The following is a 27,476-nucleotide window of genomic DNA, read 5'->3' as shown; positions in this document are numbered from 1 at the left end:
GCTGTTGCAGCAAAGCGCATACTTAGAGGTGGTCTGGTATTTCTCCTCTTAATTGTTTCCCCATCCATTACTGTACTAAAATTAAATGCAAATTAAAAAATGTTTCATATTTATTATAGAAAGGCAAAACTGAGATTGACACTATGCCTAGCATTTTTCTCTTGCAACTCTGAGCTTGCTCAGAACCAGTGTATGCATCTGATAAATACTTAGGCTGCAATCCAGTACATGTCTACTCAGAAGTAAGCTCCATTGGGTTCAATGGGACTTACTTCTAGGTAAGTGTATATTGGACTGCAGCCTAAGACTGCCAAATGGGGCTGTTCTTGAAGCAGTCTGACTCTAGATCCTAATTTGCTCTAGTGGCTGTTTAGGTCTTATAGCCACAGACGGAGTGGGAGCCTTCTTAAGAGGGCTGACGAGCAGGCAGAGCAAGGGGAGGGACCTCTTTGCCATAGCAACACTTCTGGATTAGGATTGGCCAAGTGGTGCAGAGAGTGGATTGGCCAGAGAACAAGAATCTGATTGGTCAGAGAGCAGTAGATTGACAGATATGTTTGCACAGCTTCTCTGAGATCAAATAGAACAGTGGTTCTCAAACTTTTTTGGTTCACGGCGCACTGTAAAACATATAAAAATTTTCTGGTGCACTTTGTGTACAAAATTAAAAATATATTAATATATTTTAAACTATGAATAAAAATAACTTAAACTATAGAAAACTATTTCCCTATACAAATGGGTTTCTTCTCATTTTTAAAATATACTTTCATAATATTTGAGGCACACCTAGCCACCTCTTAAGGCGCACCAGTATGCCTGGGCGCACCATTTGAGAATCACTGAAATAGAGGTATAAAATGTGTGTGGAACAAGAAGGAGTGTGTGACTTTGAGATTTGTTTGTATGTATTTTAATTGCTTGACATTCTCATTTGGAGGGCTATGCCCCAAAAGCCCCAGAGGACCAGCCTCCATTGCTTCTCAGCAACTTACATTCAGAGGTGTACCACCTTAGATACTGGAGGTAGCACACTCCTGACATGACTAGTAACCATTGATAGCTTTGGAAATGGAAATGGACTGCCTTCAAGTCGATCCCGACTTATGGCGGCCCTATGAATAGGGATTTCATGGTAAGCGGTCTTCCGAGGTGGTTTACCACTGCCTCCCTCTGAGGCTAGTCCTCCCCAGCTGGCCAGGGCCTGCTCAGCTTGCCACAGCTGCACAAGCCAGCCCCTTCTTTGTCCGCAACTGCCAGCTGGGGGGCAACTGGGCTCCTTGGGACTGTGTAGCTTGCCCACGGTTGCACAGGTGGTAGGGCATGTAACCCCTGAGCCACTCATGGGGGGGTGATCTTTGACCCTTTACACCCAGGAGACACAGGCGGGAATTTGAACTTGCAGACTCTGGACTCCCAAGCCAGGCTCTCCTCCCCATTGTGCTATACCAGCTGTTGTATTGATAGCTTTATCCATTATCAATTTGTCTACCCCCCTTTTAAAGCAACCCATGTTGGTGGCCGTTACCTCATCTTGTGATAATAAATTCCAGTTTAACTATGTTCTGTATGAAGAAGAACTTCCTGTGCATGTGAAGAATATATCCTATAGTCTGTCCTGAATCTTCCCACATTCAGTTTCATTGGATGACCCTGGGTGCTAGTATTATGAGAGAGGGAGAAAAACATCTCCCTATCCATTCGCTGCACTCTACCCATAATTTTTATACAACTCTATCATGCCCCCCATTTTCTAAAATAAACAACTCCAAATGTAGTAACTTTTCCTTTTCCTTTGTTCAAGCCCCATAATCATTTTGGCTGCCCTTTTCTGAAACTTTTCCAGCTCTATGCTGTCCTTTTTGAGGTGGAGCAACCAGAATTGTGCACGGTATTCCAACTGCGGTTGCACCATAAATTTGTATATTGGCATTGTGATACTGGAAGTTTTATTTTCAAACCCTTTCCTAATCATCACTAACATGGAATTGGTTTTTTTTTCATAACTACTTCACACTGGTTTGACATTTTCATTGAGCCTGACCACTGTAACTTCCAAGATCATCTTCTTGGTCAGTCACCACCAGTTCAGACCCCATAAGCATATATGTGAAGCTAGCATTTTTGGCCCCAGTGTGCATCACTTTACACTTGCATATGTTGAATCGCATTTGCCAACTTAAATGCCTGCTCAAACTGTTTGGAGATATTCTTTTGGAGCTCCTTGTAATCTTTTTTATGTTATCAGCAAACTTGGCCACCACATTTCTTACCCCTAACTCCAGGACATTTATGAAAAAGTTAAAAAGCGCAGATCCTAGGACTGATCCTTGGGGGACCTTACTTCTTAAATCCCTCCATTTTGAGAACCCCATTTATTCTCATATAATACTTTATTGCAAAGTCTACAGACCATCGCAAACACACAGAATACAGGAATGGACACATAAAAACAATTAGCAATTATAAATACTCAGGAGCCCATCCCAGTCACGACCTTCCTAATCATCATGGCCTGATTTAAGTATTTAAATTTTGAGAACCCCATTTATTCATATGCTTTGCTTTCTGATTTTTAACCAATTACTTCCTGATTCTTTAACCAATTACTTTCTGGTTTTTAATCATAAGAGGAGCTGTCCTCTTATCTCATGACTGCTAAGCTTACAAATCTTTGTTGAGGAACTATAATGAAAGCTTTTTGAAAAGCTAAGCACACACCACAGTGTCTATTGGGTCACCCCTATCCATATGCCTGCTCTTCACAATGCGAAAAAAGCTCCCATTGACACCAAGCTTAAGTTTGGCCCTAAGCTAGTGGCCATTGCTGAAATAGTGAATGACTTAGGTTACACGGTTTTTGAAATCAGGTTGATTGGGAAATTTGAAAGCTTAAGTTTGGGATCTAAAAACTTAGCATTATTTTTTCTAAAGCAGCAATGGGAAACCTGCGGTCTTCTAGATGTATTGGATTCTAGCTCCTGTCAGCTCCAGCCATCATGGCTAGGGGTTATTATTATTATTATAATTACCCTTTATTTTTACCCCGCCCTTTTTCCAAAACTGGAACTCAGGGCGGCTTACAAATAAAAAACACACATAGGTAAAAAACATACAAAAATATACAATTAAAATAGAATTAAACTATTCGTAACATTAAAACCATGAAACATACACTTAAAATACTAAGACAATTTAAAACATTAAGAATAGGACCATCGAACACTACAACAGACCTTATGAGGCCCTATCTTAAACATCTTCTAGTCGAAAAGCCTGTTGGAATAAAAAAGTCTTTGCCTGCCGACGGAAGGATAGCAAGGAAGGGGCCAGTCGTGCTTCCCTAGGAAGAGAGTTCCAGAACCTGGGGGCAGCCACCGAGAAGGCCCTATCTCACGTCCCCACCAATCGCGCTTGCAAAGGTGTTGGGACTGAGAGACGGGCCTCTCCTGAGGATCTCAACACCCGGGTAGGCTCATATGGGGAGATACGGTCTGACAAATAGACTGGACCTAGGCCGTATTGAGCTTTATAGGTCAAAACCAGCACTTTGAATTGTGACCAGAAACAAACTGGCAGCCAGTGGAGCTGTCGCAACAAGGGGGTTGTATGGTCCCTGTAACCAGCTCCAGTTAGCACTCTGGCTGCAGCTCTTTGTACCAGTTTAAGTTTCCGAACAGTCTTCAAAGGCAGCCCCATGTAGAGCGCGTTACAGTAATCTAAACGGGATGTAACTAAGGCATGCATCACTGTAGTCAAATCAGGCGTCTCCAGGAACGGGCGCAGCTGGCGCACCAGTCTTAGCTGGGCAAAAGCACTCCTGGCCACTGCAGAGACCTGGGCCTCCAAGTTCAGAGCTGAGTCTAGGAGCACACCCAAACTGCGAACCTGTAACCCCATCCAGCACAGGCTGAATCCCTATTCCCTGATTTGCCTTTCGACTAACCAGGAGCACCTCTGTCTTGTCTGGATTTAATTTCAATTTGTTCGCCCTCATCCAGTCCATCACTGATGCCAGGCACCGGTTCAGGACCAGGACAGCTTCCTTGGCTTTAGGTGGAAAGGAAAAATAGAGTTGGGTGTCATCCGCATACTGATGACACCGAACCCCAAACCCCCGGACAACCTCACCCAGCGGTGTCATGTATATGTTAAATAACATGGGGGACAAAACTGAGCCCTGAGGGACCCCATAAGTCAACGGCCAAGGAGTCGAACAGGAATCCCCCAGCACCACCTTCTGGGTTCGTCCCTCCAGGAAGGAGCCAAGCCACCGCAACACAGTGCCTCCAAGTCCCATCCTGGCAAGGCGGCCCAGAAGGATACCATGGTCGATGGTATTGAAAGCCGCTGAGAGGTCCAGTAGAACCAACAGGGTTTCAGATGCTGGGGGAGGGAGTCCAGAAACATGTGGAAAGCCACATGTTCTCCATCCCTGGTCTAAACAGATACAGCTTGGGGATTTGTAGAGAGTACCACACTCAGTGCATGAAAGGAATAGATGTCAATGTGAGCAGAAGTCTGGGAAATGCACTGGATGGACCCTAGGAAAATGCTGCACCATCCTCTGTAAATAGATAAGTGTATCAGCTGATGCTCCAAGGTAGATCTGGCTGCCACATTAGTAGACATGGCACTGAGGCCTACTGGTCCTACTCTACTCTGAAACTGGAAGATGTATAAAGCTGTTGTATTTCCCTATAATCTTTAATGTACACTTCCTTTGGCAGGTCATCTGGGGAATAGCAGGCTTTTCATAGGGAAAGGCTGGCCCAGAGGTTTGCATTTACCCAGTCATTTTTTAGGAATAAAGTACTGGTTTTCACACTAGGTTCTGGGAAACCCAGGAGTTCCTTCAAAGCTTTTAAGGGGCTTCTCACTGGATAGATCAGTAATGATGGCTTTTCATAAAAGCCAGCCATAATGGAGTGCTGGGTGTACTCTAGAGCAGCCTTTCCCAACCAGTGTGCCTCCAGAAGTTGTTGGACCACAATTCCCATCTTTCCTGACCATTGGCAATGCTGGCTGAGGCTGATGGGAGTTGTGGTTCAACAACATCTGGAGGCATACTGGTTGGGAAAGGCTGCTCTAGAGTATATTCCCAGTTCTTGCAGGCCAGACTTAAAGCCCCAAAGGCCAAGCCTTTGGTTTCCTGTGTGATGTGTGTGCCAAAGGCAGCACAGGTTTCAAAACCTTTTGCGAAGTGCTGCAGTTTCAAGGCAGACATGCATAAGTTTCATCTAGATGAGCCCATGTGAAAAAGGTTCCTTGAATGTAGAAAGTCTGGATAAGCAACGATTTGTTTTGACTGTGTACTTTAACATCCCTCTCTCTATATGGAATTGCTTTTGTTGCATTCCATCGTTTCTGCTTACCAAGACTGCTGCCCATCCTGAGCCCCCAGGGATAGAAATGGTTATCTATCTAAGTAAAGAAAATAGAATAATATCTGTCAGCCCAGTGCTGAAAACAGCTGTGGGCTATACTGCGTCCTATTGGAGCCTAATGCTTTCTTTAGAATAATTATTCTAACTCAAGAGATATTACCTGAGAAAGCACATATGAGATGACAGATATATGAAAGTCTAAATCAATGTTCAACAAATGTAAGCTTGAGTCTGGTTGGAAAAGCCCGCCTCTTTCTCTGCCCCTGCCAAACTTTGTTTCTGGCAAGAACAAGACTGGTGATTACTATAAGTACATTATAGTATTGGGATCCAGAGATGAATGCTGACTCCGTTCAATAGTCCAGTTAAGTGGAAATACCCAGCACAGGGTGTATGTCTATTGTGCTCTCTGTGTCAGGGTCTCTTCAATTTGACCATGCTTCTGAAGATAATGGTTGTTCCCTCAGTACATGACACATGAACAGCAACCATATTCCCAGATGCAGGGAAATTTACGATACTGATACCTTGCTCAAAAGAATGGCTACATTTTCCTTCTGTGTACTGGAAAGAATGTGAATTAATTGGCCAAAGGCATAGAGTTGTCAAATTACGCTTCAGCAGATGACTGCCATGTCTTCTAATCTAGAGATCATCATCTGAGACCCTTCTCTACGTGCCACTTCCGAGAAAGGTCCAGAGAGTGGTGATGCGAGAACTGGCCCTTTGTGTAGTAGCTGCCTGTCTGTGTAATACTCTCTGCAGGGAAGCCTGCCTGGCACCAAATTTGTTAACATTCTGGAGTCAAGCAAATACTTTTTTGTTTCCTCAGGCATTTGGGCAGCAGCAAAGATTGGATGTTTTTACTCTGACTTTATTCTTAATATGTTTATGTATTTTTATTACTGTATCTTATTCTTCTTGTAAATCTCTTCCAGGCTTTTTGTTGTGGGAAGCGATTCATAAATACACACGTGCCTGTGGTGAGTGTTCTCCACCTGTATCAAGCAGAGACTACCAGAGGGTGCAGGGGGTTCACTCCACGTTGCTCTTTGTCCTTACAGGGAAAAAGATTCTGCATCTTTCCCCTTGTGGGTAGAGATAGACAAATCACTGTAATTTATTTATTTATTTATTTATTTATTTATTTAATTACATTTCTAGACCGCCCTATAGCAGAAAGCTCTCAGGGCGGTGTACAACAAATAAAATCACAATTAAAATATGAGCAAGTGTGGGGAAAAAAATATATAGTACAATTATAAAACATTAATAAAATTGCCATTGAGATTTAAATTAAGATCATATTAAGTTTAGAATGTTAAATTAAAATATTTAAAAATTTACAAAATTTAAAAAGCCTGGGCGAAAAGTTTTTACCTGGCGCCGAAAAGATAACAGAGAAGGCGCCAGGCGTATCTCGTCTGGGAGGGCATTCCATAGTTCGGGGGCCACCACCGAGAAGGCCCTAGATCTAGTTGTTGATCTCCGGGCCTCTTTATGGGTTGGGACCCGGAGAAGGGCCTTCGACGTCGAGCGTAGTGAACGGGTAGGTACATAGCGAGAGAGGCGCTCCATCAGGTATTGCGGTCCGATGCCATTAAGGGCTTTATAGGTAAGAACCAACACTTTGAATCTGGCCCGGAAACATATCGGTAGCCAGTGCAGCTGCGCCAGGACAGGTGTTATATGGTCAAATTTCTTTGTCCCAGTGAGAACTCTGGCTGCAGCATTTTGCACTAGCTGAAGTTTCCGAACCGTCTTCATAGGTAGCCCCACGTAGAGTGCATTACAGTAGTCCAATCTAGAGGTTACCATAGCATGGATAACTGAGGCAAGATGCTCCTTGCTCAGATAGGGTCGTAGTTGGGCTACCAGCCGGAGCTGGTAGAATGCATTCCGTGCCACCGAGGCTACCTGAGCCTCAAGTGACAGGAGCGGATCTAATAAGACCCCCAAACTACGTACCTGTTCCTTTAGGGGGAGTGTAACCCCATCTAGGACAGGTCGAACGTCAACCATCTGGGCAGAGGGTCCTCCCACCAACAGCATCTCAGTCTTGTTAGGATTGAGTTTCAGTTTATTAGCTCTCATCCAGCCCATTATCGCGGCCAGGCAGCGGTCTAGTACATCAACAGCCTCACCTGACGAAGATGAAAAGGAGTAGTAGAGCTGCGTATCATCAGCATATTGCTGGAAACACACTCCAAAACTCCTGATGACCTCACCCAGCGGCTTCATATAGATATTAAAAAGCCTGGGGGACAGAACTGAACCCTGCGGGACCCCATGTTGGAGTACCCAGGGACTCGAGTAATGTTCCCCCAGCATCACCTTCTGGAGACGATTCCCGAGTTAGGAGCAGAGCCACCGCCAAGCAGTGCCTCCCACTCCTAAATCCGTAAGTCGCTCCAGAAGGATACCATGGTCGATGGTATCAAACGCCGCTGAGAGATCAAGGAGAACCAACAGAGTTACACTCCCTCTGTCTTTCTCCCGACAGAGGTCATCATACAGGGCGACCAAGGCCGTTTCTGTACCAAACCCCGGCCGAAAGCCCGATTGAAATGGGTCTAGATAATCAGTTTCATCCAAGAGAGCCTGGAGTTGGCGAGCGACCACACGCTCTAGAACCTTGCCCAGGAATGGGACATTTGCTACTGGCCTATAGTTGTCCAAATTATCAGGGTCCAAGGAGGATTTTTTTAGGAGCGGTCTCACCACCGCCTGTTTCAGGCAGGGTGGGACCACTCCCTCTCGTAAAGAGGCATTAATCACCTCCTTGGCCCAGCCGGCTGTTCCATTCCTGCTAGCTTTTATTAGCCATGAGGGGCAAGGATCCAGAGCAGAAGTGGTCGCCCGCACCTGTCCAAGCACCTTGTCCACATCCTCGAGCTGTACCAACTGAAACTCATCCAATAAAACAGGACAAGACTGTGCTCTGGACACCTCATTAGGATCAACTGCTACAATAATGGAGTCAAGGTCTAATTCCAGTCTAGGTTACTTTCCTTTGCCTATTCTGTCCTGTTCCCATATTAATTTTTGGATTTTTAAGAACAAGAATTTCACATTGAATGCCTATCCAGAAAAAAATGTTGTTTACTCACAATTGTGAGGTGGTCTGAGGTTTACCTTTTAAATTCTATTTTCTTTACTAGAGAAAAGCCATGCCAAGTTGCTAGAAAATGCTGTCACACATGGTGAGATTGGGGTTGGGGCTGAAATTGGCTGTGCCATCCCTCTCAGAAACTTCAAACAGAAACATGTCTGTGTAACAAGCATTTACTCTTTGCAGTCCACAGTTTTGTCCCTACCTGTTTCTGCTTTGCTTCCTGATTCTTGTTCCCTCAGCCCTGCTGATCCTGCTTATTTGCTGCTCTTCCCACATTCACCTTGGTTGCTTTTTGGAACTGACCCTGTCTATGATTTTGCTTTGCCTCTTGGTCAGATGGCTTGGCCTGACTAGCTTGTGGAGAAAAGCCCAACCCTACAGTAATCCAGATCATCCTCTTCCCAGAGCTTGGAAAAGTTACTTTTTTGAACTACAGCTCCCATCAGCCCCAGCCAACATGGCCACTGGATTGGGCTGATGGGAGTTGTAGTTCAAAAAAGTAACTTTTCCAAGCTCTGCCTCTTCCTTCACTGAATAGCCTTGCCCCCTTTGTGGCGGGTATGTGGCAAGGGACTCTTCCAGAGCATCACCACAGAAAGTCATAGAGGTGTCATTTAGCTACTGAAAATGCTTCTTGATGTGCCCATATTTTTTAATTTGTTTTACTTAACAGAATGTATATGCAGCTTGATTGTAATAAAACCTAAACATAAGAACATAAGCAGAGCCTGCTTGATCAGGCCACTCACCTATCTAGTCCAGCAAACCAGATGCCAATGGGAAACCCGCAAGCAGAACCGCACACAAGCACTCTCCCCTCCAGTAGTTTATAACAACTGGTATGCAGAGGCCTGCTGCCTCTCACCATAGGGGCAGCACATAGCCATCAGGACTGGTAGCCACTGATTCCCTTTTCCTCCAGCAAGTGCCTAATCTTTTAAAAGCCTCCAAGTTGGTGGCTGTCTGTGCCTCCCAAGGGAGCAGATTCCGTAGTTTAACTTCATGCTGCACGAAGTACTTTCTTTTGTCTGCCCGGAATCTTCCAACCTCTAAGCGGTTTATTAGAAGTATTAAAATTACAAATGAAACAATTTAAAACAAGCAATTAAATATTTAAAAGGTATTAAAAATTAACAGTAAACTCAAAAGCGATTAAAACACATCAGCATGTCCATCGGCTTGTCTAAACAACAATATTTTAAGCAGGCACCAAAAAGAGTACTGACTTGAAAGCCTTTTTGCTTAGGCAGAATGTTGCTGACCGTTGCATGTGCACAGATGAATGTTGTTGCTTGTAGGGTGTGAGAGCTGAGTCCTCCCTGTGTACCCCAAATCTCCTCATAGGGGATACATGGCTCACATAACATAGCTCTTGTTGAGCTGTACCACTTCCAGATTACATGTCTGAATGCTTCCCCACCGCACCATACATACACATAAAAAACTCCCTGCACATAAAAAAAAATGAGCATACTAGGAAGAAGGTTGAAGTATAACTCTTATCCTTTAAATGCCAGTTTTGTATGTGCAGGGAGTTTTTTTTAATATGGGAGGGGATTCAAACATGCAGTCCCCTATCTGTAGTCTGAAGTGTACAGTCCAGCAAGATATTCATCCAACTGTTCCTGTGCTCAAGCTCCTATAGGTCAACTGAGTTATTCCTGGAAGATTACAGGGAGCCCGTGCACTGTGCTGACTCTACAAACATAGAGCCTTCCCGTTCCATAAAATGAAAACACTAGCTAAAAATGCCACAACATTGTAAGTTCAGTAGAGAGTAGTTACTGTGGTCATCTCAAAGGTAGACTAGATGGAGCACCACTGAGGCAAACTTAAGTATTTTTAATTGTAATGGCTAAAATAAGAATGCATTTTGTTTTTCTACACTGAACTCAGTGGGACTTTAAAGTGTTTAACCTGTCTTTGGGTGGATTGTGCTCTAGTTGTTACTGTTGTTTTAACCAAAACAACTTTCTGACTCCGGCCATCCTGAAGTTTGGAAAGAAAACATGCCTTTTTCACTCCTTTCCTTTGTCTATAATCTCTCCTTTGTCTATAAAGGGCTGCTGTGCCTTTAGGTTCAGGAAAACCGGAATCTCATGTGACTCCTCCCAAAAGAGTTTTGGTTCCATGCCCAAAAGGCACTTAGTGCTTTATTTAATATTAACAGGAAGTGAGCGAGGCTTCCCTGCAACCTGTAGCCCTGTAGTACTTTGAGTATTTAACACACAAAACAAGCCCAAAGGGGCATGACTGCAGTTTAGCATAAGGCTGAAGTGTCAGTAGAAGACATTTCTCCAATGCTAACAACCAGCAAAGACCTTATGCTAGTGAGTATCTGGACTGAAGTGATGCAAACATATATTTTGTGCCTAGAAAGAAAGAAAAATATTCTATGTCAAAGGAATAGCATCTCATGCACCCAAATCGATTTTTTGAAAATGGTGTGTAGTAGGTTAGTGTGGAGGCAAAGACTGCAAGCTGCAATCAAATATATGCTGAAGTGACATGCTCTCTTTGGGATACAATGGTTGACTTTTTTGCAAATTATGCATTTCTTTGGCAGCTTAAGGTGTAGTAGCCAGAGGAGAAGGAAGTATGAGTATGTAGGGATGTATAGGTAGGAGCTATGAGAGAGGGCCAGGTTGCTATTTAGAGGCTGTCGCCTATGAATATTGGAGTCTGGCTTATCAAAGATAAGGGTGGGCAGTTTTGGGGTCAGGCAACAGCAGCAGCATTGCAGATCAGATGACATCTAGATGTTGGTATAAATATACATTGTTTTGAATGTTTTGAACCCTGACAAAACCGAGGTACTGTTTGTGGGAGACAAGGGAAGGCTGGGGGATGTGGACCTGGTGCTCAATGGGGTATGTTTGCCCCTGAAAGACCAGGTCCGCAGCCTGGGGGTCATTCTTGACTCCCAGCTGACCATGGAGGCTCAAGTCTCGGCTGTGAGCCGGGCGGTGCTGTATCAACTCCATCTGATACGGAGGCTGCACCCCTACCTTCCCAACCATCTGCTCCCACCGGTAGTACATGCCCTGGTCACCTCTCGCCTAGACTACTGTAATGCGCTCTACGTGGGGTTACCCTTGAAAACGGTCCGGAAGCTGCAACTGGTACAGAATGCGGCGGCTCGTCTGATTAAAGGCAGCCACCGGCAAGATCACATCACTCCAGTGCTGAAGGAGTTGCACTGGCTACCGGTTGTTTACCGGGCCCAATTCAAGGTGTTGGTTTTGACCTTTAAAACCCTATACAGTTTTAGCCCAGTCTATCTGAAGGAGCGCCTCCAGCATCGTCAGGGATACCACTCAACAAGATCAGCCTCAGAAGACCTTCTCTCGATCCCACCGGTTAAAACAGCTAGACTGGTGAGGACTAGAGAGAGGGCTTTTTCAATAGTGGCCCCCACCCTGTGGAACTCTCTCCCAAATGATCTCCGCCATGCCCCTTCGATGATAAGCTTCCGCCGGGCCTTGAAGACCTGGCTCTTCAGGCAGGCTTTTGGGGTGGGTTAGGTTTCTTACTGTTATGGTTTTAAATTTTAATGTTTTAATGTATTGTTTTATCTTGTACGTCGCCCAGAGTGGCTGGACAACCAGCCAGATGGGCGACTAATAAATTAAATAAATAATAATAATATCCAAAATATATAGCCTAGAAGCTTGTTGTTTTAAAAATTAAACCTGAAATTCTAAACTGTCTTGCACAGATTCCATTTTTTCCATGAGGCTTGTGTAAGAGTAGGTTGTGCTCATAATAAAGATTCTAGCCCTCACCACTAAGAACTCCTACCACTAAACACCAGATTAGATGTGATGACAGGAGTTCTGTGTGTTTAAACAAGGAACTTCCCCTGTCCTGTATAAAAGGAAGGGGGTGCAAGAGGCAGCTATCGGTCCCCTGCCACTGACCTTCCTGCACCTTCTACCTCAAAGCTACATTTTGTTTCAGCAGACCCCCAGTACTGGAAGTCACTTTCCTTGGACAAAAAGTGCTTGGGGGATGAGGTCTAGTGTCCCTCATTTTTGCTGTTCCAGTCAGACCCCCATCCTTCTCTTACATTGGGAGAAGGACAAGGCTCCTGAGCTCTTGTGCACTGTAGAGGAGAGGGAATTTGGACAGGCGGAGCTTGTCATTCGGGGTTGGGGGGAGAAGCTTAATTTGCTAAAACTGTCTTCTATAAAGCAATTGGTAGCAACTAAGCTCTGTTCCCCTTGGCATCTAGTTGTCTCTTCCGCTCTCTGTTCCTTTTCTTTCTTTTTTGTTCTCATTTTCTTTAAAAAAGCAAACACCCAAAAAAGAAAAGAGAGAAAAACACCAGTGGTGTTGTTAGCACAATTCAAGTTTGAGGCAGCATGTCAGAAGAAGTCATGAAGGCATCAAGAGAAGGGACCAGGGAGATGAGATGTGTGAGGCAGAGAATGAGAGACACAGGGTGATGGCTTTTTATCTTCTACTGATGAAAAAAATGCAAACTTTTGACTTACACAGAGATCTTCAGACTGTTCATGAGCTTGCTTGATGCCTAAGGAAATTGGCTGAGGTAAAACTGCTTCGCTGCCTTTGCTTTGCTGACCATATAATTGTGCTAAGAAAGATTAGGACCCAAAATTCTTTTTTGAAAGAAATTTTAAAAAAGACACCAACACACCAGGATTAGATTTCTTTTTTAAAAAAGGAATGGATTTAAGTAGATAATCCAGTCAGATAACCAATGTGCAAACTGGTCACCCCATCCCTTTGAACTTCAGATTTGATCTTCAGAAATGTTCCTGTGAGTTTTATTTGCTGAAGTTTCAAAGCTTGTTTCTCTCAAAAGGGAAAGCTGGGCTTGAACCCAATTCTGTTGAAATCTCTAGGAACTGGTGTTAGTGGGAGTCAGAATGGGTAAAAAAAAGTCAATTGATGTTGATGGGAATGTTTCCACTGATATTAATGAGCACTGAGAGCAATCTCCAGAGACTCTCTCTCTCAACAAGCAGCTGAAAGTATGACCCATTTTGTGGGTTTTGTAAGAGGCAGAATGATTAAAAAAGGCACAAAAACCCTTTCGCTACTTGCATTGTGCCTGTGGAAATAATTCAGATAAACGAACATATTGTTCACATATATTCACCTATGCATATCTCTGACTCCTATTAGCTATTCTCAGTATAATGTGAAACTGAGTAGAGGAGTTGGGTGGAATTGAATAGTCTTATTTCTGAAATGAGGGAAGGAGAACCCAAAACTTTCAGTATAATAATATGAATACAGCTGAGATTGTTTTGGATGTATTTATTTATTTATTTATTATTTGATTTATATCCCACCCTTCCTCCCAGCAGGAGCCCAGGGCGGCAAACCAAAGCACTAAAAACACTTTAAAACATGATAAAAACAGACTTTAAAATACATTAAAACAAAACATCTTTAAAAACGTTTTTTAAAAAAGCTTTCAAAACATTTTTTTTTAAAAAGTTTAAAAACTTTTTTAAAACAAGGTTTAAAAACATCTGTATTGTAAGGAAGATGTCAGGAACTCCCAGTCACTGTCCTATGCAGAGAACTGTGTAACTGCATCTTTTCAGGAAGAACCTTCTAGAACTGGCCTGGCTCTACCTGACTTTTGGTTTGCCCATAGGGTGTGGTTGCTCTTCCTGACCAGTCAGACTGACATCAATCCCTGGGAAAATTCTGGAGCAGATTATAAAGCTGTCAGTCTGTAAGCAACTTGAAAACAATGGAGCGATTACTAGAAACCAACATGGATTTATCTAGAACAAATCTTGCCAGACTAATTTTATCTCATTTTTGGATTGGGTAACCTCCCTGATAGACTGTGGGAATGCTGTGGACATAATATATCTCAACTTCAGCAAAGCTTTTGACAAAGTGCCCCATAATATTGATTAGCAAGCTAGCCAAATGTGGCTGGATGGAACAACTATCAGGTGGATCCACAACTGGCTCCAGAATCATACTCGAGTGCTTATCAATGATTCCTTCTCAAACTGGGGGGAGGTAACAAGCAGGGTACCACAGGGCTCGGTCCTGGGCCCAGCGCTCTTCAACATTTGTATTAATGACTTGGATGCTTATCAAATTTGCAGATGATGCAAAATTGGGAGAAATAGCTACTACCCTGGAAGACAGACAGAATTCAAAGGGATCTTGATAGGCTGTAGCGTTGGGCTGAAAACAACAGAATAAAATTTAACAGGGATAAGGCAATGTTCTGCACCTAGGAAAAAGAAACCAAAGGCGCAGTTATAAGATGGGGGATGCTTGGTTCAGCAATACTACATGAGAGAAGAACATTGGGGTTGTTGATCACAAGCTGAAAATGACCCAACAGTGTGATGTGGCTGCAAAAAGGGCAAATGCTATTTAGGCAGCATTAACAGAAGTATAGTTTCTAAATCATGCGAAGTATTAGTTTCCCTATGTTCAGCACTGGTTAGGCCTCATATTGAGTGCTCTGTTCAGTTCTGGACACCGCATTTTAAGAAGGATGCAGACAAACTGGAACAGGTTCAGAGGAGGGCAACAAGGATGATCAGGGGACTGGAAACAAAGCCCTATGAGGAGAGACTGAAAGAACTGGGCATGTTTAGCCTTGAGAAAAGAAGACAGAGATAAGATAGCACTGTTCAAGGACTTGAAAGGTTGCCACACAGAGGAGGTCCAGGATCTCTTCTCAGCCATCCCAAAGTGCAAGACATGGAATAACAGGCACCATATTTTTACTGAACATCAGGAAAACCTTCCTAAATATTAGAGCGGTACAACAATGGAACCAATTACCTAGGGAGGTGGTGGGCTCTCCAACTCTGAAGGGCTCCTAGAGGCAGTTGGATAGCTGGATTCCTGCATTGCGCAGGGGGTTGGACTCGATGGCCTTATATGCCCCTTCCAACTCTATGACTATATGATTCTATGACTTCCAGTTCCTGACTCAGTCCAGACCACTGCTCATGGCCCAGCCCTGGCAGAAAGCTTCAAGTGCCTGTCACCTGTTGATCCTACCTTTTGTTTATCTCATAGACTCTGTAACTTACTGTGATGGAGAAATCCTTTTTGCTGCAAGCCTGTCTTCAATTCCCTCAAGGACCCCCAGTCCAATGAACTACAAAATTCCTTGTCAACTGCAGGCTAAAAATCTGCAATCCTAGGCCGGCAACTAAAATAGGATTTATTGAGCTCCTGCTGGACTGTGACTGTCTTTGTCACTCATAAGTTGTACAGAACTATGACAGTTGTTCTAATTCAGGGGTGGGCAACCTCTGGTTTACAGGCTAAACCTGGCCTACCAGGCTTCCCCATTTGTCCTGCCAAGTTGTTTTAGGCAATCAGTGCCACCCACCCTACACCTGACATCATATATGATCTCCAGTGTGGGGCAGGTGAGGGCAGGGCTTGGCTGAAAGGGGCTTTGCAGACGCTACCAATTGGCAGTGCCTGCAAAGCTACCTTGTCCAGCTTCCAAAGTGACCCAAACCAGCTGGGTTTTGGGAGCTTCTGAAGCTTTGTGCAAAGCATGATTGTACTCCTGTGCATCAGCTGATGTGTAGGGAGGTCAATCCCGCTTGGTCTGGGTGTGCAAGAGACCGCCCTGCAGGTAACTGTTGTGCTCCTGACCCTGAGACTAAGCAGAACTGACCTCCCCATGCACTGCCCAGTGTGAGGGGAGGTCAATCCTATTTGATTAGGGAGCACAAGCAATCTCCCTGCAGGGAACTCTCTCATGTACCTGAACCTGCTCAGTTTGGTTTTGAAAGAGTTTGCTCTAAAACAGCTACTAAAACAAAGGAACAACCATTCCTTTTAGCAGCACCTTGCTGCCTGCTAGGTGCTTTGATGTGCTGACTTTGGGACATTAGAACACCAAATCACCTGATGTCATTTGTTGTGACATCAGATGATTGACAGGTAGCCAGCCCCACCTGCCTGTGAAATTTGGCCCATAAGGCAGATCCTGATAAAGTTCTGGCCTGTGGAGCCAAAGGTTCCCACTCCTGTTGTAATTGATAGAATTTAGATTGTTATATGCAAAGTCAACATCAACAGTGAGAATTGCTTATTAAAGACAATTATTCATTCTAAGCTACATGCAAACTGCCACATATAGGGGGCTAATAGAACAGAGAAAGGTGCAGGAATCATAGAACAAAAGTAAGGGCAGGGAAGCTGAGAGTGGGGTTGATGGAGATGAATAGAGAACTGTGAAGACTGAAAGAAAATTTTACTCTGAACAATTTAAGCCTTCCCCAGCACTTCTCTAGCTGCAGAATTCCTGTACTGTAAATGGGCACAAATGGTATGGCATGCAATTGGAGTATTGTATTAGTTTCTCCTGCAGTCAGTTGTAGTGCAGTGGTTTAAGGGTTGGACTAGGACTGGGAGACTAGGGTACAAATACCGAAACAGCCATGAAGCTCACTGGGTGACCTTGGGACAGTCACTGCCTCTCAGCCTAACCTACCTCACAGGGCTGTTGGGAGGATAAAATGGGGAGGGGAGAATCATGCACACTACCTTAAGCTCATTAGAAGTAAGGTGGGATATAAATGTAATAATAAATGAGTTCACTAAACCACCTGGACTAATATTTAAACTCAAGGAAATGGCGCAATATTGCTTTAGAGTTGAACAAGTGCCTGGTGGACACCTCTGCATATGTGGATCTAGTGTGCACTACACAGCTGGCTCATAGCTGCAGTTCTTAGTAGTCACTCCACTGTTCATGTTCAGAATCATGTGGACTAGAAACTTTAAATTTTTCAAAAGTCTACTGAACATGGTAGATATGGGCACATGCTGTGATTTGCAGCACAAATGCTGCTGAGTAGTAAACCAGATCCCCTGCTTATTAGTTTTTCATGCTCAGAATATGAGGAAATTACTGTGTTATATTTAAAGCAAAGATACTATCTGAGGGCCAAGCAGCAGAGGAAGGGATCACAAGTTAGAGGGAACTCTGTGGGGTAAAACCGGCTGGGGCTTCAATGGAAAAATGGTTGGTAAGTGAAAGGATCAGTGCTCCCATTCCCTTCTCTGTTACAAAGGAGATGGAGACATTGGCCTTTGTCACACCCTTTTGTAGCATAAAGTGTAGTTTGCCTGAAAGATCTGCTCATTTGTGAATTGCCTGAAGTGGTCTTGGGTGAGGAGGAATGCTCCAGAATTGGACAGGTTCATGGAGCAGTAATGACTTCTGTTGTTCAGCGCCTTTCATCTAACAAGCAGAGTCTTTATAAACGTTCATTGCTTAGCTTAGGAAAGCTTCCTGAGCTGTATTGTCTAATCTGGCACAGTGTTTCAGAGAGCATCAACAGGCGACAGCCATAATTGCTTTTTCTGTGTGAAGGGTCAGACAAGAATTTATGGGAGAGACCCTAAGCGAAAAAGCTTCTCTTTGAAACCTGGAGACTGCAAAATGTCTTGGGAACACACACGTTGTTCATTGGATCCCAGGGTGAATGGTACCCATGGTTGGCACTGCTGGGTAACTTGCAGTTCCATCCTGAGTGGGGCCTCAGGTGGCATGACGCAGGGCAGCAAGACTGGGATGCACCAAAGATTTCTTTGAAGGTCTCCATTGAGATGTTCCAGGTTGGGAAGTATGAAAATCCATAGGTCGTCTCTTTAACCTCAGTGAGTGGCTCTGGCAACTTTTGCTTTAGACACCTCTGCAGTCAGCACCACTGATTTTCCAGGGTCTGCTGAACATTGTTTTATGTTCACCGCCCAGAGAGCTATTGCTAGTCGGGCGGTATATAAATTTAATAAATAAATAAAATAAATAAATATTGGCAATGAATTGTAAGCCAAGACCTAGCTTGTAAACGGACATTTGCCTGCTTGCCTGTGGCAACTAGGAAAGTTTTGTAAACAGGAAGAATCTTTCTTTCTTATGACTAACTTAATGATGTGTGGGCAAATAGGTTGGTAAACTTTGTGTGGGTCAGATTTACAAATATTAAATAAAATCAAGGCTTTTCGTGTGTGTTTGTGTGACAGTACTCACCAGTACCAGCACCTCTTTTTTGCTGCCCATAGGAGCCATTTTGTGCTGGCACCCACCACACTTTTATCAATATATGAGTACTGGCACCTCGTGGTTGTTGTTGGTTTTTTTAACTAAAAAATCTCTGAATAAGAGTCCTATGCCAATTGACTTCACTGGTTGACCCTCAGGTCCAGTATGATGAAACATTCCCCTCCATTCACTCTCTTTATACCATTGCTAATTTTGTAGCCCTCTGTCATGCTTCAGGATACAAGAAGCAGCCTTATGCTGACTGATAGATCCAGTACTGTCTGCTACTCCAACTGGGAGATGTGTGCCAAGGTCTAAGAGGTATTTCTTTGCCCTGTTATCAGAGATCTTCCACTGAGCTATGGCCCCTTCCCAATTTCTGCTTTCTCTCAGGCATTAATACAGCCTTGCAAATGGCCACTCATCCACAGATCCAGGGCAAGCAATAATTCCTTCTTCTGCTCCTTTCTCTCCAATAGACACCAACGGGTAGCATTGGGGGATGAGGTCTCTGACCCTTGGCCTCTCACTTGTGGAGTGCCACAGGGCTCTATCCTCTTCCCCATGCTATTCAATATCTATGTAAAGCCGCTGGGGGCTATCATCAGGAGATTTGGGCTGCAGTGTCACCAATATGCAGATGACACTCAGCTCTATCTCTCGTTCAAGTCCTCACCAGAGTTGGCTGTGAAGACCATGTCCAATTGCCTGGAATCCGTGAGTGGTTGGATGGGAAGAAACAGACTGAAGCTAAACCCTGACAAGACTGAGGTGCTACTGGTGGGAGACAAGGCAAGGTTAGGTGATATAGACCTGGTATTCAATGGGGTAAGATTGCCCCTAAAAGACCAGGTTCGCAGCCTTGGGGTCATTCTTGACTCCCAGCTGTCCATGGAGGCTCAAATTTCTGTGGTGAGCCGGGCAGCTTGGTATCAATTACATCTTATACGAAGGCTGCGACCTTACCTTCTTGTTCATCTGCTCCCGCCGGTGGTACATGCCTTGGTCTCCTCTCGCTTGGATTACTGTAATGCGCTCTACGTGAGGTTACCCTTGAAAACGGTCCGGAAACTGCAACTAATACAGAATGCGGGGGCACGTTTAATTAAGAAGAGCCATCGCTATCATCACATCACCCCAGTGTTGGTAGATCTACACTGGCTGCCAGTTGCTTACCGGGCCCAATTCAAGGTGTTGGTGATGACCTTTAAATCCCTATACGGTCTCGGCCCAGTTTATCCGAAGGAGCGCCTCCAGTATCACCAATTATGCCGCCAAACAAGATCAGCCACACAGGGCCTTCTCTCAGTTCCATCAGCTAAATCAGCTCGGCTGGTGAGGACTACAGAGAGGGCCTTTTTGGTGGCGGCCCCCACTCTCTGGAACTCCCTCCCGTTCGATCTTCGTCATGCCCCTTCCCTGAATGTTTTCCGCCGGGCCTTAAAGACCTGGCTCTTCAGGCAGGCCTAGGGGATTTCTGTGGCGTGTTAGTTTTGCTGCTGCTGTTAATGATAGTTCTTGGTTTTAACCTATTAATTATTGTGTTTAATTATTGTTATATTGTATTTTATTAATGGATTGTACGTCGCCTAGAGTGGCCGTTTTTTGGCCAGATAGGCGACTCAGAAATAAAATTGTATTATTACTATTATTATCTCACATTGCCCTTTGTTTAGTACATATAGGCCAGTAGGCTGTTAATTTTTGTACTTATCTACAAGGTTGCAGCCTTGTACATTTACCATTCCCATAAAAATGTTTAGATTGGGCAATCATTCTCATATTATGCAATCCTAATATAGAAAGTAACATGTCTGGACTCCTGCTTGTAGGAAGAAGGAAAATAGTGGAAAACCTGTCCCTTTCTTTCAATAGATATTTTTGCTTTCCTGAATGCATGCATGTTTGGGACATGTATCTGTAAAAGCAGATTTGTGGTTTTTGTAATGTAGATCCAAATCACTTTTACTCCCATCTCATGCTTGTTGTTACTGCCCACAGTAAATACGTGTTGCCTATTGAAAATCTTCCTAAGCAGTATATTGCAGATATGAATCCGTGTTTTGCATGGCAACTGAGCATTCCATACGCATCTGTGATTTGGATTTAATTGTGCATCCTGCCAGTACATTTTCCTCCTACAAAGTCAATTATTGTAACCTCAGACTTGCTGCCTATTCAAGACGCTTATCCACCACAACAAATATGTGGTTTTCACATTGAAAGTTGGAAATCACAAATATTCAGGGCATGCCTAGCTGTAACCACTAAGAAATACATCTGTCATCTCTTTCTGCCAATTCCTTGAAGTCTCTGACATAACTTGCTGTTGAGAGACTGATTACAATGAACGCAGAAGGAGGTGGCTCAGTGAAGGTGAAACGGATTTCTCTCAGTGCTTTGCTTTCCACAGGCGAGTGACCTCCTGCTGTTTCGAAGCCTCTCGGAAGGAACCTGATTCCCAGCTGTACTAAGCCTGCCACATTCAAGACCTTGCTGATTTATATAGATCATCAATTTGACAATTATACACACCTGCAGGCTTAATTGCCCCCATTTCCTTGAGCTGTGGACAGATTTATGACTTTATCCAATTCCTGTAACTCTGAAACATGCTTGATTAGACCCAAACGTCCTTTACACTGATCAGTCTCTGAGCATTGCTGGTCTCTGGACCTTTTAACAGTCCCTCCTTCAGGAAAGACAAATTAATGAGCTGCACCCAACCAGGTCCTCTTTCCATCTTTCTTTTTATTTGGCATGCTGGTGTATTAAAAAGTGTCTGTGCTGTAGCTGTGAATTTGGAGGAAATATGTGCGTATTCCACACAATGTTGAAATTGCATAAACAAAATCCATTTTTTAAAAAAATAGAATTTGGAATTGAAATGTTTTGAGTTCTGAGTTGGGTTGTTGGGTTTTTTTTTGGCGGGGGGCAAATTTTGATTTTTGTAGATGTGTAAATGCTCATGACAGTTCTTGAATTTCCATCCTCTTCCCTTGAAATGGCCAGGGTGATCTTGAGATGAAATCATAGGCATTTTCAATTATCCTCACACAGAATGGTAAACGTATATTCTAAACGTGCCCTAGAATAACTGATCAGGGAACCAACAAGAAGAGAGGCAGCCTGCACTGTCCTTACTATGAAGTGGCACCTAGAACCTGGTGTAAGATATGTGTTGTCAGGCTAGTAGGAAGCAGTGACCACAGTGCTACATAAATTGAATTTGATGTAGAATTGCCAAGACAGTCACCTTGGTCTTCAAAAGAGGAAACATCTCAAAAATGAGGGGACTGGTTAAAGGAAGTTGAAAGGAAAAGTCAAATCTCTCCATGTCACATGGGAGTTATTCAGAACAACAATAATAGAAGGTCAGCTAGAATGTATATTGCAGGTCAGGAAAGGTCCCCTTTTCTCCCTCTCTCATGACACTACAACTTGAGGACATCCAATGAAGCTGAACGTTGGAGATTCAGGACAAACAAAGTACTTCTTCACACAACATATAGTTAAACTGTGGAATTCATTCCCACAGGTGTCAGTGATGGCTACCAACTTGGATGGCTTTAAAAGAGGATTAGACAAATTCATGGAGGATATCAAAGGCTACTAGCCATGGTAGCTATGCTTTGCCTCCATGATCAGAGACAGTAAGCTTCTGAATACCAGTTGCTGGAAACTACAGGAGGGGAGAGTGCTTTTGTGCTCAGGTCCTGCTTGCAGGATTCCAACATGCATCTGGTTGGCCTCTGAGAGAATAGGAGGCTGGACTAGATGGGCCATTGGCCTGATCCAGCAGGCTCTTCTTATGTTCTTATGAGAGGATGCCAGCATGGTTAATGCACAGAGTCAAAAAGCTATTAGAGGCAAGGATTCGTTTAGGAAATGGAAGTCTTGTTCATATGAGGAGAACAAAAAGGAACATAAACTTTGGCAGAAGAAATGCAAGCAGACAATAAGGGATGCCAGAAATACAAAACTTTGTATTTACACTAATGGGGTCTGAGTTGATTGACCAGGAAAGAGATAAGTTGAAGTTGTTGTGGAAAGCTCAATAAAAACATCTGCCCAGTGTGTGGAGCTATGACAAAGGCCAACTCTATGTTGAAAATAAAACTGCCAGTATCATAATATTTTTATACAAATTTATGATGTGATTACACTTGGAATATTGTGTACAGTTCTGGTGGCCACACTTCACAAACAATATTGTGGAGCTGGCAAAACTGAAGCAAATGGAGACCAGAATGATCAAGGGGTTGGGCCAACTCCTTTGTAAGGAAGGGTTACAACATTTGGGGCTTTTTAGCATAGAAAAAAAAGGCAGAGGTGTGCAAACATATGCATAGTGTGGAGAAAATGAATGGAGAGGTTTTTCTTCCTCTCACAGTACTAGAACCTGGAATCATCCAAGAACCTGAATGGTTGGCGATTCAGGACAGACAAAAGGAAGCTCTTCTTCGCATAGTGCAGAGCTAAATTATGGAAGTCATTACCACAAGCCAAGACAGCCACCATCTTGGATGGCTTTAAACGGGGATTAGACAAATCCTCAGAGAGTATGGCTAGCATCATGGCTGCATGCTGCATACGGGATCAGAGGCAGCATGCCTTTGGATACCAGTAACAGAGCAATAACTATGGGGGAGTGCTTTTGCCCTCAGATCATGGCCGTGGGCTTGCCTTAGGCATCTGGCTAGCCACTGTAGAGAACAGGACGGACTAGATAAGCCATTGGCCTGATCCAGCAGGACTCTTCATACGTTTTTATGTTAAAAGGGGTGCTGGCACGAGGTGAAAATTGTATTTTTGATTTTCTGGGGAAAGTGCCATGAACGAGGGATGTGGCATCACAGCTCCTCCCCAAGAACACTGGAACATTTTCCACCATGATACCTGCATATTTTCAAACATATATCCAGTTATGAGAGCTAGGAACCTGGTTTAAAAAGAAACAAGAAATCCAAATATTGTGCATGTGTGACGCTGATCACAGATAATTACAGAAGACTAACAGCTTCTCACTTTGAACATAGAGGCAAATGTGGGAGCAAAAGTCAGCCTTTAGCTATGTGTTCTTCCTCTGGATAGATAATGAACAATCAGCCACCTTATTTTCATGCAGCAAGTCTGAATTTGGTAAAATAATATCTGATTCCCTTTGACCTCTTGGCCCTTGCCATAATGAGCACTTAAACAAATTAGCTTATAGGAATGGGCTGAGGTTTAAGTCCATCGCATCTCTATAATGCCTCCCTCCATCCCACCACAATTGTCCGTTTAACCTCGCCTTCACAAATATGTTCAGATGTCATGCCAAGTGCCTGGCAGATGGTTTCGAATAGATGGCCATTACCTTGACTGTCTGCCTTTAACAGATATTAATTGCCTCTAGACAAACATCCTAGCTGATTTGTGCGATGAAGGTGGCCCTGGAAATGACACACTCCCTTCTGTACTTTTTTTTTCATTGTCATGTGGACGATTGGAATGGTTACGTTTTAATGTTTTGCCTCCTGTTCTTTTTCTGCTGAAAATGCCCTTCACTGCTACTTTTTTAAATCTTTTCAAAGACACAGTTACCCCATATCTTTTCCTCCATGGGTGAAAAAGCAACTTGGGTGATTCTGAGCTGAAAATCAACCAGAGGAGAACCAGCCACTGTAGCCTGGCCTCCTTTTCCTCTAGTCAGATTAGCTGAGTCCCATAGCTGCTATTGGTTTTTTAGAGGAGCCTAGCAGAGAGAGCAGGACTGCCTGCTTGCTAGATAGAGGTATTCTCTGGTCTTTCTACTGTACTCAGAAGGACCAATATGAGTGACTCAGTCTAATTATACAGCCACGAGAATGGTTGTACAGTATAGCCAGCATGGATTTTTCACATTCCACAATGTTATATTGAAAATAACCCACATGCCATTCTGCTGTTTCCCATCAGCTACAAAACCTTACAAAACTGATAGTCCTGAACTCAGGAATGCTTGTTTAACAATCCTCTGCATTTTCATGGTGTTACACAAAACACTCACGGACAGAATTGGGAGTTCAAAGTATAAAACAAGAGAGAAAAAACGCAGATCCCTTTTGGACTTTTTTCTGTTAGTGGTCTCATAATTTGCTGAAATTAATTAAAAATCAGCCATGATCACAGAGTACCTGTAATCCTATTACTGACCTTGCCCCATACTCTGACCTTCATCTCCTGCAGTTTAAAAGTTAAAAAAAAAAATCCCTGGCTGATTTTTAATTAAGATATTTAATATTGGAGTCAATAATAAGTGTGGGCATGCTGTCAGTGTTCTAAAAGCCAGACAAACAGCTGTTTGGCTTGGCTAATCAGGGGGCCACACCCATGCCAGGCCTTTATTCAAAGAATCCTGGCAAGTGTAGTTTGTGAAGGGTGCTGAGAGTTGTTAGGAGATTCCTATTCCCCTGACAGAGCTCCAGTGGTTTAACAGTCAGCCCCTCCTCTGGGGATTGTAGCTCTGTGAGGGGAACAGGGCCTCTCCTAGCAACTCTCAGCCCCCTTCAAAAACTACACTTCCCAGGATACTTTGGGGGAAACCATGACTGTCTAAAGCAGCCTTTAAGAACATAAGAACATAAGAAGAGCCTGCTGGATCAGGCCAGTGGCCCATCTAGTCCAGCATCCTGTTCTCACAGTGGCCAACCAGGTGCCTGGGGGAAGCCCGCAAGCAGGACCCGAGTGCAAGAACACTCTCCCCTCCTGAGGCTTCCGGCAACTGGTTTTCAGAAGCATGCTGCCTCTGACTAGGGTGGCAGAGCACAGCCATCATGGCTAGTAGCCATTGATAGCCCTGTCCTCCATGAACTTGTCTAATCTTCTTTTAAAGCCGTCCAAGCTGGTGGCCATTACTGCATCTTGTGGGAGCAAATTTCATAGTTTAACTATGCGCTGAGTAAAGAAGTACTTCCTTTTGTCTGTCCTGAATCTTCCAACATGCAGCTTCTTTGAATGTCCACGAGTTCTAGTATTATGAGAGAGGGAGAAGAACTTTTCTCTATCCACTTTCTCAATGCCATGCATAATTTTATACACTTCTATCATGTCTCCTCTGACCCGCCTTTTCTCTAAACTAAAAAGCCCCAAATGCTGCAACCTTTCCTCGTAAGGGAGTCGCTCCATCCCTTGATCATTCTGGTTGCCCTCTTCTGAACCTTTTCCAACTCTATAATATCCTTTTTGAGATGAGGCGACCAGAACTGTACACAGTACTCCAAATGCGGCCGCACCATAGATTTATACAACGGCATTATGATATCGGCTGTTTTATTTTCAATACCTTTCCTAATTATCGCTAGCATGGAATTTGCCTTTTTCACAGCTGCCGCACACTGGGTCGACATTTTCATCGTGCTGTCCACTACAACCCCGAGGTCTGTCTCCTGGTCGGTCACCGCCAGTTCAGACCCCATGAGCGTATATGTGAAATTCAGATTTTTTGCTCCAATATGCATAATTTTACACTTGTTTATATTGAATTGCATTTGACATTTTTCCGCCCATTCACTCAGTTTGGAGAGATCTTTTTGGAGCTCTTCACAATCCCTTTTTGTTTTAACAACCCTGAACAATTTAGTGTCGTCAGCAAACTTGGCCACTTCACTGCTCACTCCTAATTCTAGGTCATTAATGAACAAGTTGAAAAGTACAGGTCCCAATACCGATCCTTGAGGGACTCCACTTTCTACAGCCCTCCATTGGGAGAACTGTCCGTTTATTCCTACTCTCTGCTTTCTGCTTCTTAACCAATTCCTTATCCACAAGAGGACCTCTCCTCTTATTCCATGACTGCTAAGCTTCCTCAGAAGTCTTTGGTGAGGTACCTTGTCAAACGCTTTTTGAAAGTCTAAGTACAATATGTCCACTGGATCACCTCTATCTATATGCTTGTTGACACTCTCAAAGAATTCTAATAGGTTACTGAGACAGGACTTTCCCTTGCAGAAGCCATGCTGGCTCTGCTTCAGCAAGGCTTGTTCTTCTATGTGCTTAGTTAATCTAGCTTTAATAATACTTTCTACCAGTTTTCCAGGGACAGAAGTTAAGCTAACTGGCCTGTAATTTCCGGGATCCCCTCTGGATCCCTTTTTGAAGATTGGCATTACATTTGCCACTTTCCAGTCCTCAGGCACGGAGGAGGACCCGAGGGACAAGTTACATATTTTAGTTAGCAGATCAGTAATTTCACATTTGAGTTCTTTGAGAACTCTCGGGTGGATGCCATCCGGGCCCGGTGATTTGTCAGTTTTTATATTGTCCATTAAGCCTAGAACTTCCTCTCTCGTTACCACTATTTGTCTCATTTCCTCAGAATCCCTTCCTGCAAATGTTAGTTCAGGTTCAGGGATCTGCCCTATATCTTCCACTGTAAAGACAGATGCAAAGAATTCATTTAGCTTCTCTGCAATCTCCTTATCATTCTTTAGTACACCTTTGACTCCCTTATCATCCAAGGGTCCAATCGCCTCCCTAGATGGTCTCCTGCTTTGAATGTATTTATAGAAATGTTTGTTGTTGGTTTTTATGTTCTTAGCAATGTGCTCCTCAAATTCTTTTTTAGCATCCCTTATTGTCTTCTTGCATTTCTTTTGCCAGTGTTTGTGTTCTTTTTTATTTTCTTCATTCGGACAAGACTTCCATTTTCTGAAGGAAGACTTTTTGCCTCTAAGAGCTTCCTTGACTTTGCTCGTTAACCATGCTGGCATCTTCTTGGCCCTGGCGGTACCTTTTCTGATCTGCGGTATGCACTCCAGTTGAGCTTCTAATATAGTGTTTTTAAACAACTTTCAAGCATTTTCGAGTGATGTGACCCTCTGGACTTTGTTTTTCAGCTTTCTTTTTACCAATCCCCTCATTTTTGTGAAGTTTCCTCTTTTGAAGTCAAATGTGACCGTGTTGGATTTTCTTGGCAATTGGC

At 43.6% G+C, this 27,476-nt stretch overlaps 1 protein-coding gene across 3 annotated transcripts in view; it reads left to right on the top strand.

Moving 5' to 3' along the window:
• ASTN1 (astrotactin 1) overlaps positions 1-27,476 on the top strand; it is a 326,486-nt gene that overhangs the window by 85,689 nt on the left and 213,321 nt on the right. Inside the window, exon 1 of one of the 3 annotated variants that reach the window (XM_061634183.1) lies at positions 10,794-10,832. The exons of the other annotated variants lie outside the window; for them this stretch is intronic. The gene's annotated coding sequence lies outside the window, so the exon portion shown is untranslated. Of the gene's footprint in view, positions 1-10,793; positions 10,833-27,476 lie in introns of those variants that run through there. 3 annotated transcript variants of the gene reach the window in all.

The sequence above is a fragment of the Rhineura floridana genome, chromosome 6, assembly GCF_030035675.1.
Source record: "Rhineura floridana isolate rRhiFlo1 chromosome 6, rRhiFlo1.hap2, whole genome shotgun sequence".
In the NCBI taxonomy this organism is placed as follows: domain Eukaryota; kingdom Metazoa; phylum Chordata; class Lepidosauria; order Squamata; family Rhineuridae; genus Rhineura; species Rhineura floridana.
This window is presented reverse-complemented; position numbering and strand designations above follow the sequence as displayed.